Below are 12,436 nucleotides of genomic sequence, written 5' to 3'. Positions count from 1 at the left end.
AAACAGATTTCCAAGAGATTAAAAACTCCATCAAAAGTCTGTGCAGCAGAATGAACCAATGTGAGGATAGAATTTCACATATAGAAGATAAGATTGCAATTAGTGAGGAGGAAAAGAAAAATTGCTTTAAAATTGTAAGGGAACATGAGAAATCAATCCAGCAGCTGCTAGATGATACAAAGAGGAATAACATAAGACTGATTGGAGTCAATGAAGAAAGAGAAGAGAGTGCAGATGACATGAAAAAACTCTTCACAGATGTGATGGCAGAAAACTTCCCAAGGAGGGGAAAAGAACTTGACATACAGATCAGTGAGGCATATAGGACTCCAGCTAGCCTTAATCGAAAAATATCTACACATAGGCATATAATAGTTAGGATTCCAGAAATCCAAGAGAAGAACAAAATTCTACAAGCAGTGAGAGAAAAGAAACAAATCACATACAAAGGAAAGCCCATCAGAATCACAGCAGACTTCTCAATGCAAAGCCTCAAGGCAAGAAGAGCTTGGAGTGATGTATTTCAAGCCCTAAAGGAAAACAGCCTCCAACCTAGATTGATGTACCCTGCAAATCTATCTTTCAATATTGATGGAGAAATAAGATACTTTCATGATAAAGAGCACCTCAGGAACTTCATGAATACCAAACCAGCACTCCAAAAACTTTTAGACAGTACCCTAGTAAAAGACAATGTGGGTCACAACCCCAGGAAACCCAGCAGAATGAATCCATTGGGCATGACAAATTAAACGCAAAGGGGGAGAATCCAACCAAAAGACAAGTCATGACAAGGCTTTTAAAACTTTTGACTTCATCTCCCTAATGAGTGTATAATTCAATCTTATTATTGTACTGAGTACTATTTTTCTGATTCTAGAATTGCACACCATTCCTTGTGCTATCCTGGCTATTTATCATCTTCTTATGTCTACACTTTAATTGGGTTGCCTATTAATGAGCTCTAAGAATTCTTTATATAGTCTGCTCATAGGTTATATGCATTGTAAATATAGTCTGTTTAAGGACTACTTTTCATTTTAATGATGTCATTTAAAGTTCTAAATTTTGATGGAATCTCATTTATCAATTTATTTTTCTTTTATACATCATGTCTTTGTATCCTAGGTAGTTCTTGCCTACCCTGAATTCATAAATATTTTCCCTTATAATTTCTTCTTAACGTTTTATACTTTTAGGTTTTCTTATTTAGGTTCATAGATACCTTCAAGTTATTTTCATGTATGTAAAAAAGGGTTGAGGTTAATTTTTTTATATATGGATTCCAGGTGTTCTAGTGCCGTTTGCTGAAGGCACTATCTCTTCCTTGGCTCTTGAATCAAGTTTTTATTCTACAAAATGTTAATGTTACATAATCTTTCAAAATGAAGTAGACCCTATATGTGTGGTTCTATTTCTAGATACTCTGTTTTATTCAAATTATCTATATGTCTTTCCTTACACTAACACTACCTTGATTACTGTAGATTTAGAAGAAATCTTAAAATTAGGTACTAAATGTCTTCCAACACTGTTTTTGGTTTTTTGTGTGTGTGTTTTTTGTTTTTGTTTTTTTAACTTTTCCGGGTCCTTTGTATTCCTACATAACTTTTAAATTTCAATATCCAGTTCTTCAATTATAGCAAATATACACAGACCTGAAGTTTTATATATACCTTGTGTTTTCTAATCCTGCTAAATTCAAGTACAAGTTCTAGGGGCTCCTAGAGATGTCTTCGTATTTTCCCTATAGATGATCATTTCATCTACATATAAAGATTTTGCTTTGGCCATGCCAATTCTATCCTAGTTGTGTCATTTTACTGTCAGACTATTTTGGTTTAGATCTATGTTTCAAAATCTAATGGACAGATGAAGTGTAGGCATATATGCCCTTTTTCCTCACTTTAGGGAAGCATTGTATAGTCTCTCTTCATAGAAGGAGTTTTTGTTGGAAGTATGGAGTACATGTCTTTGATCTGTTGAGAAGTTTCTGTTCTATTTCTAGTCTCCTGATAGCTTGTACCATGAACAGCTGTAGAATTTAGTCTAATACTCTTTCTCCAACTAGTGACAGGATCATATGGCTTTTTCCTTTCCTCTGTTAAAATGATGACTTTTGGGAGTGGATCTTCCAATGCTGAACCAACACTGCCATCCATATAATAAAATCACTTTCTACATACTGCCAGATCTGACTTCTAAGAGTTTGTTTTGTTAAGCAAATTTCTATCTATGTTCATACTTTTTCTTCTATTATCTTTATCCAGTTTTAGGATTAGCACAATGTTGAGTTCCTAAAATGAGGGGAGAAGTGTTCCTTCTTTTTTCTGCTTTAAATGTTTGATATAATTTATCAGTTAAAATGTTTATGAGCCTGCTGTTGTCATATAGGTAGGTTTTCAAGCTAGGAATATACTTTCTTTAATAGGTGCTATTCAAATTTTATATTTCTTCCAGAGTTAGTTTCATTAATTTCTGTTCTAAGTTACTTCTTAGAAGTTGTCAAATTTATTTCAAAAAATATTTTTGTAATATGCTTTCTATATCCTTTGAAATTCTGTAAAATGTGTGGTAATGGCTCCTAGATCTTAATATTGTAATTTAAAAAATGTATAACTGATATGTTGTAACAGGAAGAAATGGTCTAAAAGAGCAGGGGAATTGGGAGGGGTAGGGGAAGGGATAAAAGGGAAAGGAAAAAATATGAGAAGAGGAAAAAATGGAAACAAGTTCTTTGCAATTAGAGATGGATGGAGGGGGTGAAGTGAGGGCAAGGGAAGAGGAAAAAAATAAGAACAAAGAGACTCATGTACAAGATCCCAATGATGAATGTAACTGTATTTTATACCTAAAATATACCGATAAAGTTAATGGGGAAAAATATTAAAAAATTAAAAAATTAAAAGTTTTTTAAAACCTGGAAGAAAATAGGTAAAAAAGGACCTTATATGAATCTAATAAAAGCCAATCAATGGCCCACATCTTATTAAATGGGAAAAAACTTTGGAGCATCCCTTCTAAAACAAGAATGCCTACTATCACCACTGTTTTTCAATGTAGTAGTACTCGAAACGTTAGCCATAGGAATCAGGCAAGAGAAAGAAATAAAAGGAATGCATGCATGAAAGGAAGAATTCAAATTATCATTATTAATAAGAGATTCCACTTGTTGATTGTTTTTGCTAGTCCATGGGCAACTGAGGTTTTGTTCATAAAATCTTTTCCTACACCAATGTCTTCAAGAGTTCTACCTAAGCTTTGTTCTAGCTGATTCAACATTTCCATTTCAATATTTAGATCTTTAGTCCATTTTTATATTAGTTTAGTGCATGGGGAGAGATATAGATCTAGTTTTAATCTCTGACAAGTTGAAACCCAATTTTTCCAGCACCGTTTATTAAATGAGCTATCTTTCCTCCAGTGATGATGTTTGGCTCCTTTATCAAAGATGATATGGCTGAGTGTGTCTGGAGTCATTTCTCATCTTCTAATCTGTTTCACTGATCCTCAGTTCTGTTTCTTTGCCAGTACCATGATGTTTTTATCACAGTAGCTTTGTAGTATAGCTTCAAGTTGGGGGTTGTGATTCCCCCTGCCATGTCTCTGTAAAATAGAATTGCTTTTGCTATTCTGGGTCTCTTCTTTTTCAAATGAAACCACCAGGAGTGTGAAGAGACAACCCACAATGTGGGAAAAAATCTTCACCTGCTGTTCCTCAGACAAAGGTCTACAATGTCAAATCTAAAAAGAACTTTAAAAAGTCAGACCTCCCAAATTTAGAGACCCAAACCAAAAATGGGCATCTGAAATGAACAGACATTTCTCAGACAAAGAAGTAGAAATAGGAAATAAACATGTGAAAAAATGTTCAACATCATTGGTCATTTGAGAGATGCAAATGAAAACAACACTGAGATTCCACCTCATCCCAGAAAAAATGGCCTCTATCATGAAATCAACCAATAACAAATGCTTGTGGGGCTGTGGGGAAACAGGAGCCCTGCTTCACTGCTGGTGCGGGTGTAGACTGGTGGAACTACTGTGGAAATCATATGAAGATACCTCAAAAAACTAGGACTGGAACTACCATTTGACCCAGCTACTCCACTGCCTGGTATCTTCCCCAAAGAATTAAAAGAATCATACCACAGTGATATATGCATACCTATGTTCATATCAGCACAATTCGTAATAGCTAAAATTTGGAAGCAGCCAAAATGCCCATCAACTGGAGACTGGATAAGAAAATGTGTTTTTAAAAATAAAATGGAGTACTACTCAGCCATAAAAAATGAGAAATTACAGACATTTATAGCTAAATCAATGCACATTGAGGCAATACTTTTAAGTGAAATGAATAGGACACACATGTGTATATACTGAATAGTTTCTCTGGTGTGAGAAACTGAAAGTGTAAATAAGTACTAAAAGTTATAATACATAATGTGAAATAGGAAGAAAAGGGGCAAAGGGAAGGGGAAGTGGGAGGAGTAGGTGAAAGGAAAGAAGGAATGGAATTAATATGAGAAAATGAAAAAATGGAAAGAAAGTCTTTGTAAATAGGGAGGGATGGGGGAGGTTGAAGGGAGGGCAGGGGAAGTGGGAAAAATAAGAACCAGGAGATATTATGTAAAGGTGAAAATGTCCAATGATGAATGTCATCATATTGTATACCTAAAATATACCAATAAAATAAATTTAAAAACGGGAATAAAAAAATTATCATTATTTGCAGATGACATGATCTTCTACATACAAGACCCCCAATTCCACAAAAATACTTCCAGAATTAATAGTTCAAGTCACACTGTCTGTTTCTTCTTAGGGAAGCCCAACAGATAATGTCTTTCAAAATTCGCTGTTTCATTTAAACTATCAAATTTGTGGAGATATATTTTTTCATAACATTATTTTACTATCTTTTCAATATCCAGCAGATATATATTGATAGCCTCTGTTTCCTTTGTAATATTACTAATTTTTGTTATTTTTTCTTAGTTTGCTTAACCTAGTGCTCACCAATTTTATGGATTTTTCCAAGAATATCCATTGATTTTGTCAAGTTCTCTATTGATTTCCTAGTTCTAATTTTATTGCTTTCTGGTGCAATTTATTTTAGTGTTTGCCACTGCTTTTGAATTAAATTTGCTTTTGTCTTTTCTGTTTCTCAGTGTAGAAGTTCACTTATTGATTCTAGATCATTCATTTTTCTAATACACATTACATGTCTAACAATTTTCTTGCATTAAAATTAGTTTAATATTCATCATATGCCTTATAAATAATAAAAGATGCTAACAGAAATAGCTAACTTTACATTGTGTGTGTTGTTTTTATGGTGGACAAGATTTAGCACATTTATCTTGGCCTCATATCTTTATTGTGTTTTAAATATATGACTGTCCTTGTGCCTGACATGTCAACTGTGGGACAGAAATGTAAATGCTGGACTCCATTATGTCTTAGGAAACAAAAAAAAAATGAGCACAGAAGCATCTTATGTTAGTTTAGTAGATTCTCTGAAATACTGTCTTTTGCAAGAGACATGCTTAGAATTGTTTACTCCAATTCAGTAACCAGGAGCAAAATTTAAAATAAAGTGGAGGCTTCCAACAGCACTAAAACTGGGATTCACATTAATATATTAAAATTGAAGGATATGAAATAATCATGATAGAAACTTAGATATGTATATCTAAGGCACAGATGTTCACTTCCTCTGCAAACTTTAAGCATGAAAATTTCATTAGCAATTCTAACTTGCCAGCTTATTAAGCACCACAAATATAAAAAAAAATCTTCCTACAGCAACACTGGGCTCACAAACTTGCTCACAAAAGAGAAATGTCTAATTTCCAAATAATCAGGTCAATTGGATATATTTCATTAATATTATCAACTTCAACTAAGTAGATCATGCAATTTTTATTTCAAATATTGTTTTCTTTCTTGCTGCTGTTAAGTTTTAGTAAATATATTATATTCCTAATATGGTTAAATATTTTAGATTAGTTTTGCAACATCTGTTATTTTATTTTCCTCCATCTTATTGTCACATTTTCTGTTATAACTTCAATATATGACATAAAGGTTGGTGAGGACAAATAAGGGAAAAAGAAAAACCTGAGGTAGAAAGACTATTGGTACATAATTAATCTGTATCTATCACTGACACAAAGAACTATTTCTGCTTGATTATATCTTCCACTTCCATGTACCAATCAACAACCATGTCTAGTAGCGGCCATTTCCATCAGGAAATACTGTGAGAGACTCTAATTTCCACTCCTCCACTTTAAGATTATAAGACACTCCAAAGCATCTTATTCCCAATTATCCTATCCTTCTACAAGTGCCTGGTGAAGCTACTGACTGCAATATCAATCTGACTCATTTTTTTCGGAAAGAATACAAGCAATTTAATACAAATCTTATGATTTTTGGTAAGACATTAATGCATGGTTATGATGTTCAGTTGCCTGCTTTTTTCCCCAAAATTATTTGAAGTCTACTTATTCAAGTGAAAATTTATAAAGTGCTTCTGAAATAATGTGTGATTATTCTGGAATCAGGATCTCTTTGATTTTGCAAAGAAGTATATATTCCCATCTACATGCTGGAAGGAAACAAAATTGGCTCCAGATTCCTTCAGCACTTTCTGAAATGGATGCTCATAGTGGTGTTTCACTGGGAAGTTATTCTCCTCTTTTGACTTCCATACATGTGTATTTAGTATGAACGGTGCCCAATATGGGAGCCTGAGGAAATCATTCCCTAAAGTGTCCCTTCCCTCCCAATTAAGAACATGATCCAGATGTGATAAGGAAGGTAATTTTCAATTTGTCTTAGATTATGAGAATAATAGGTAGCCTACTCCTACAATTAAACATATTAATTTGGGTGATACATGACCCTTTTGGGCTAGAATAAAACACTATCATCTAGTATCAATTTCTTTGTTTCCAAAACTATTCTCCAAAAACATGCTCAGAGCCCTTTGAAAAACTGCCTACTTGGAGATCTGGCCTGAGAGTGCCTGAAAACTGGAGCATCTTGTAAAGGTAGAAAAGTAAGGATGTGCTAAAACAGACAGCTAATGTAATAATATGGGAAACGCTTTTACTTCATTCTGAGAATTTCTTAATTTCTTTCCTGATTTTTCCAAAAGACCACTTATCATTTAACAGTGCATTGCTTAATTTCAAACCATTTGTTCAAATTTTCTGATTTCCCTTGTTGTTGATTTCTCATTGAGATATGATCCAAAATTGAAAGAAATTTTTCAGTGTTTTGCATTTGCTAAGATATGCTTTATGGCCCCAAATACTATCTATTTTAGAGAATCTTTTATGAGCTTGCTGAGAAGAATGTGTGTTCTGTGGTTATTAAATGGAATGTTCTGTAGACATCCATCAAGTGCATTTGATCTATGCTGTCTTTAAACTCGGATGTTTTTCTGTTGATTCTTTTTTTTGCTCTGGTTGACTTATCTACTGACGAGAATGGATTATTGAAGTCACTCATTTTTATGGTATTGGTATCTAGGCATCCATTTATGTTGAGTTATGTGGGTTTTTTTAATGAAATGGGCTACATTGGTACTCAGTGCATATATATTTGGATTTACAATAACTTCTTGGTGGATTGTTTATTTTCCCTATATGCAGTGGTCTTCTTTGTCTCATCTAATTAATTTTGTCTTGAAGCCAGCCTTGTCAATATGAGTGTAGGTACTCCTGCTTGCTTTGGGGTTCCATTTGCATGAAATAAAGTTCTTTACTTTTGCACTTTCAGTCTGCTTGCATGTTTGCTAGTAAGGTGTGTTTCTTACAAGCAGCATAGAGTTGGGTGTTGTTTTTTAATCAAGTCCACCAACTTGTGTCTTTTAATTGGAGAATTAAGACCATTTGTATTCAAAGTTATTATAGTAAGGTGTGTGCTAATTCCTGTCATTTTGGGGTTTTTTGTAGTGTTATGTTCTTTCCTATTAATCAATAGTTTATTCTTTCTCTTTTCTATGTAAGATTCCTTTAAATGTCTTCTGCAATGTTGAATTAGTGTTAATGGATTTCTTTAGTTCATACTTATCTTGAAAGGTCATTATTTTCTTTCAATTTTGAAGGATCGCTTTGCAGGATACAGTAATACTGCTTAGAAATTACTTTCTTTCAGAGCTTGAAATACATCATTGTATGCTCTCCTGGCCTTTCAGATTTTTGCAGACAAGTCTGAAGTTATTTTGATGGATTTGCCTCCGTAAGTGACTTGGTTTTTCTACCTTGCAACATTCAGTATTCTTTTCCTGTTCTGCTCTCTTGCCATTTTATCTATGATGTGATATTAGGAGGTTCTTTTCTGGTCATGTCTGTTTGGGTTTCTAAATGCCACCTGTACCTGAATGTCTATATCTTTTTCAAGGTTTGTGGAGTTTCTTATTAGTATTGCATTAAATAGATTTTTATGTCATTAATCTGAACTTTAGAGCCCTCTTCTACACCAAAAATTTGTAAGTTTGGTCTTTTAACAATGTCCTACAATTCTTGGATATTTGGTTCATAATTTCTTGTCTTGTTTCTCTTTCTTAGTGTCTGTGTATAACAATTCCTCTACCTTACCTTCATGTCCTGAAATTTTGTCTTCTCCTTGATCCTGTCTATGGATGGGTGAGCATTTCCAATGAGTTTCTTATTTAACTTATTGTGCTTTTCATTTCCAGAATTTCTGCTTCACCCTTCTTAAGAATCATATCTCTTTGTTCAATTGCTCCTTTATATCTTGCATTGTCTTCCTAAGTTCATCAAGCTATTTATTGATGTTCTCTTTGAAGTCGTTAATCACTCATTATCTTTATATTCAGTTACTGACAAATTGCAGACATATGGAGGAGGAATGTTGCCTTGTTCTTTTATACTTCTGGTCTTTCTACATTGAGATTTGTACATCTGTTGGGAGGAAACCTTTTCTACTTTTATTTGAGGATCTTATTAGTCCTCAGCCTTCTTTTGAGATCTGATCCCCAGCACCACTCGGAGAGGAAGAAAAACCACTGCAGTAATGTTGATAACACAAAGGCAAACCATGTATTGAAATACATATAAACCAATTAAAAGTAACAACTTTATGAAGATTAATAATATAAAACAAATTTCAATAGTAATATAAAGTAAAATGTTAAAAATTAATAAACTTGATAATAATAGTAAGTATAGAGGAGGTGGGGAAAGGGAGATATGGAAGAAATAAAATGTAACAAAATATAGAATAAGAAGGTGAGAAAGAGAAAAGTGAAATAAAACTTCAATTAAAGAATTAAGACACATTCGTGCCACAGTCCTGCACCCCAGCCCCGCGCATCCTCGCATCCTGGCCAGACAGTGTGCCCCAGCTTCCACCCCACCGCTCATGCTTCCCCCGGAGTAAGCTGGGCAGCCAGCCCCTCAGGGATGCCCAGACGGACTGACAGCCAGCAAGCAGTGATCCTGCTTCCCTGCACCAGGCGCCTCCCGCTCAGCGGCGGCCGCCCCACAGCCCCTGTGCAGCCCGGAGGGTGCAGAGCTTGGGAGGAAGCACACGGGGCGCTGATGCCACAGGGCGCACCCCAGAGCACCCCGGAGCAGGAAAGTCTGCAGCAGCAGCCAGTGAAGAGTGGGCGGCGGCGTTGGCAGTGGCGGCTGAGGTGCCGGCTCCGGGCTGCGTGGAGCGGACAAGTGCAGGCTGGGCTAGGAGCCTTGCCCCCGCCGCCCCCGCCCAGTGATGTATTCAGCGCCCTCCGCCTGCTCTTGCCTGTGTTTACACTTCCTGCTGCTCTGCTTCCAGGTACAGGTGCTGGCTGCCAAGGAGAATGTGGACTTCCGCATCCACGTGGAGAACCAGACCCCTGCTCTGGAGGATGTGAGCTGTAAGCAGTTGCGGTTGTACCAGCTCTATAGCCTATAGCCGGACCAGTGGGAAACACATCCAATTCCTGGGCCATAGAATCAGTGTCCCTGGCCAGGATGGGGACAAGTATGCTCAGCTCCTAGTGGAGAGAGACACCTTTGGTAGTCAAGTCCGGATCAAGGGCAAAGAGACAGAGTTCTACCTGTGTATGAACCGAAAAGGCAAGCTCGTGGGGAAGCCCGATGGCACCAGCAAGTAGTGTGTGTTCATTGAGAAGGTTCTGGAGAACAACTACACGGCCCTGATGTCGGCCAAGTACTCTGGCTGGTATGTAGGCTTCACCAAGAAGGGGAGGCCCTGAAAGGCCCAAGACCCAAGACCCGGGAGAACCAGCAGGATGTGCACTTCATGAAGCATTACCCCAAGGGACAGGCCGAGCTGCAGAAGCCCCTCAAGTACACTACGGTGACCAGGCGGTCTCAGTGCATCCGCCCCACGCATCCCACCTGTGGCCTCTGCAGGCCCGTCTGGCCACACATACTCCCAGAGAACTGCATCAGAGGAATATTTTATATGAAAAATAAGGAAGAAGCTCTATTTTTGTACATTGTGTTTAAAAGAAGACAAAAACTGAACCAAAACTCTTGGGGAGGATGATAAGAATTTTATTGTTGACTTGAAACCCCCAGTGGCAAAAGACTCACTAAGGGACCCTTGTCAGCCCATAGGTGCTTGCCTCTCTCTAGGAGTAGACAGCTCCAAACTTGTTCCTGGAGGAGTACTTGAATGAAGAAACCAACACTAGGGAAACCAAAGTCCTTTTCCCCAAAGGTTCTAAAAGCAAAAAAAAAAAAGAGAGTAAAGAACAAAATGAAAAACAAAGAGAAAGTAGTACCCTCTATCCCTAATAAACTCCCCCCACAACATTCGCAAACCTCTATCCTTGCCCCAAAACTCCAACAAAAATCACTCTCTGGTTTGCAGTCATTTATTTATTGTCTGCTGCAAGCTGTCCTGAGACACCGTGCAGGGAAGGCATGCCCCTGGGAATTCTCCTCGCCTTGACCTTCTGAGGACAGATGGCCTCGTCCAATCATGGATACCCTGCATTGCTCACAGCTCTGGAGGATGCTGCTATGGACCTTCTGTGACTCACGTGACCTAGTACACCAATGATAAGGGAATATTTTAAAACCAGCTATATTATATATATTATATATATAAGCTATTTATTTCACCTCTCTGTATATTGCAGTTTCATGAACCAAGTATTACTGCCTCAAGAATTAAAGCCAAGTAACAATTATTTAAAAAAAAGAATTTAAAGTTTAAGATATGTTATATACATGTATCAATCTCCAGAAGGAGTATAATCATTATGTACTGCAAACATGCACTGAAAAAAAATAAAAATTGAAAAGAAAAAAGAATTAAAAAGTAAATAGAATTACATAAGAGCAAAAGAGAAAGCAACCAACCAGAAAAAAAAGAAAAAACAAAAACCAAAAAATTAAAGAAAAGAAGGAAAAATTAATCTAAAAATGTCCTTCTTTTCAAAGTGTTTGGGTAATTTCCTTCCAGTACTAGTTGGGTAATTTCCTTCCAGTATTGGAATCTACCAAATGTGAGGGAAGAATAATGAGTTATAACTGGGCTTGCTGTGTATCCACATCCACTTAAGTGGGTCATGAGGCCAATTTTGTCATAAAGACACATAATTGTGGGTGTAAAATACTCACGTTTATACTTTAGAATATTTCTATTGATGAATTATTAATTTCTATTGATTAATTATAATTATGAATAGCAATTACTATTGAGTTTTATTATATTAAGTAATGAGGACTTAATACAGTTTTTTTTCTTTTTGGTACTGCGGATGAGGCCTTGCACTTGTGAGGCAGGTGGCAGCACCACTGAGCTAAATCCCCAAACCCAGGAAAAATATTTTAAAAATAAAGTATTGAATTTTAATATTTATTGAACATTTTTAAAAAGCATCAAAACTTTCAAACATCAGCTGTTTTTTGGTGTACAAAGTCTAAAAAAGATCAAAAAATAAATCCCTATATGAACAATGAAAATACCAATAGCATTCTACAAAACCACCCTTTATTTCAATTATCACACCTAAGGCAATCTTTATACATGAGAACAGCACATCTCATGCACATTTATTGCTTACACTGACAGCACATGTGTTTTGCTTCCCTGACCTTTTTGTAGGACATACTTGATATCTCGCTGGACTTGATGTTTTGTCAGGAGGTTCTTATTATATTATGCAATGTGAGTTAACAGAAACATAAAATATCAGCAAAATAAAGTATTAAATTCTTAATATGTATTGTGGATTTAGAATAAACATCAACATTTTCTCATCAGCTGTCTACTTAGAAAAACTGAAAGATAACATTAGAAATCAATTTTTATCAGAACTACAATGAAAATACCAATAGATCTCTACAATAAAAATAATTTTTACTTCAACTGTCACATCCAAGGCAGTCTTCACACTTGAAAACTGCATGCTCCATACAAAAGTCTTATTTAC

The 12,436-nt window shown here is 36.0% G+C and overlaps 1 pseudogene; it reads left to right on the top strand.

Moving 5' to 3' along the window:
- Positions 1 to 9,749: 9,749 nt before the first annotated feature.
- Positions 9,750 to 10,539, top strand: LOC101717823 (fibroblast growth factor 18 pseudogene; annotated as a pseudogene).
- Positions 10,540 to 12,436: the final 1,897 nt, after the last annotated feature.

Source organism: Heterocephalus glaber, unplaced genomic scaffold (assembly GCF_053883595.1).
Source record: "Heterocephalus glaber isolate CG9 unplaced genomic scaffold, H.glaber_assembly_v1.0 deba00001673, whole genome shotgun sequence".
NCBI classification, from domain to species: domain Eukaryota; kingdom Metazoa; phylum Chordata; class Mammalia; order Rodentia; family Bathyergidae; genus Heterocephalus; species Heterocephalus glaber.
The sequence above is the reverse complement of the archived record's forward strand: the minus strand, read 5'-3'. Positions and strand labels throughout refer to the sequence as shown.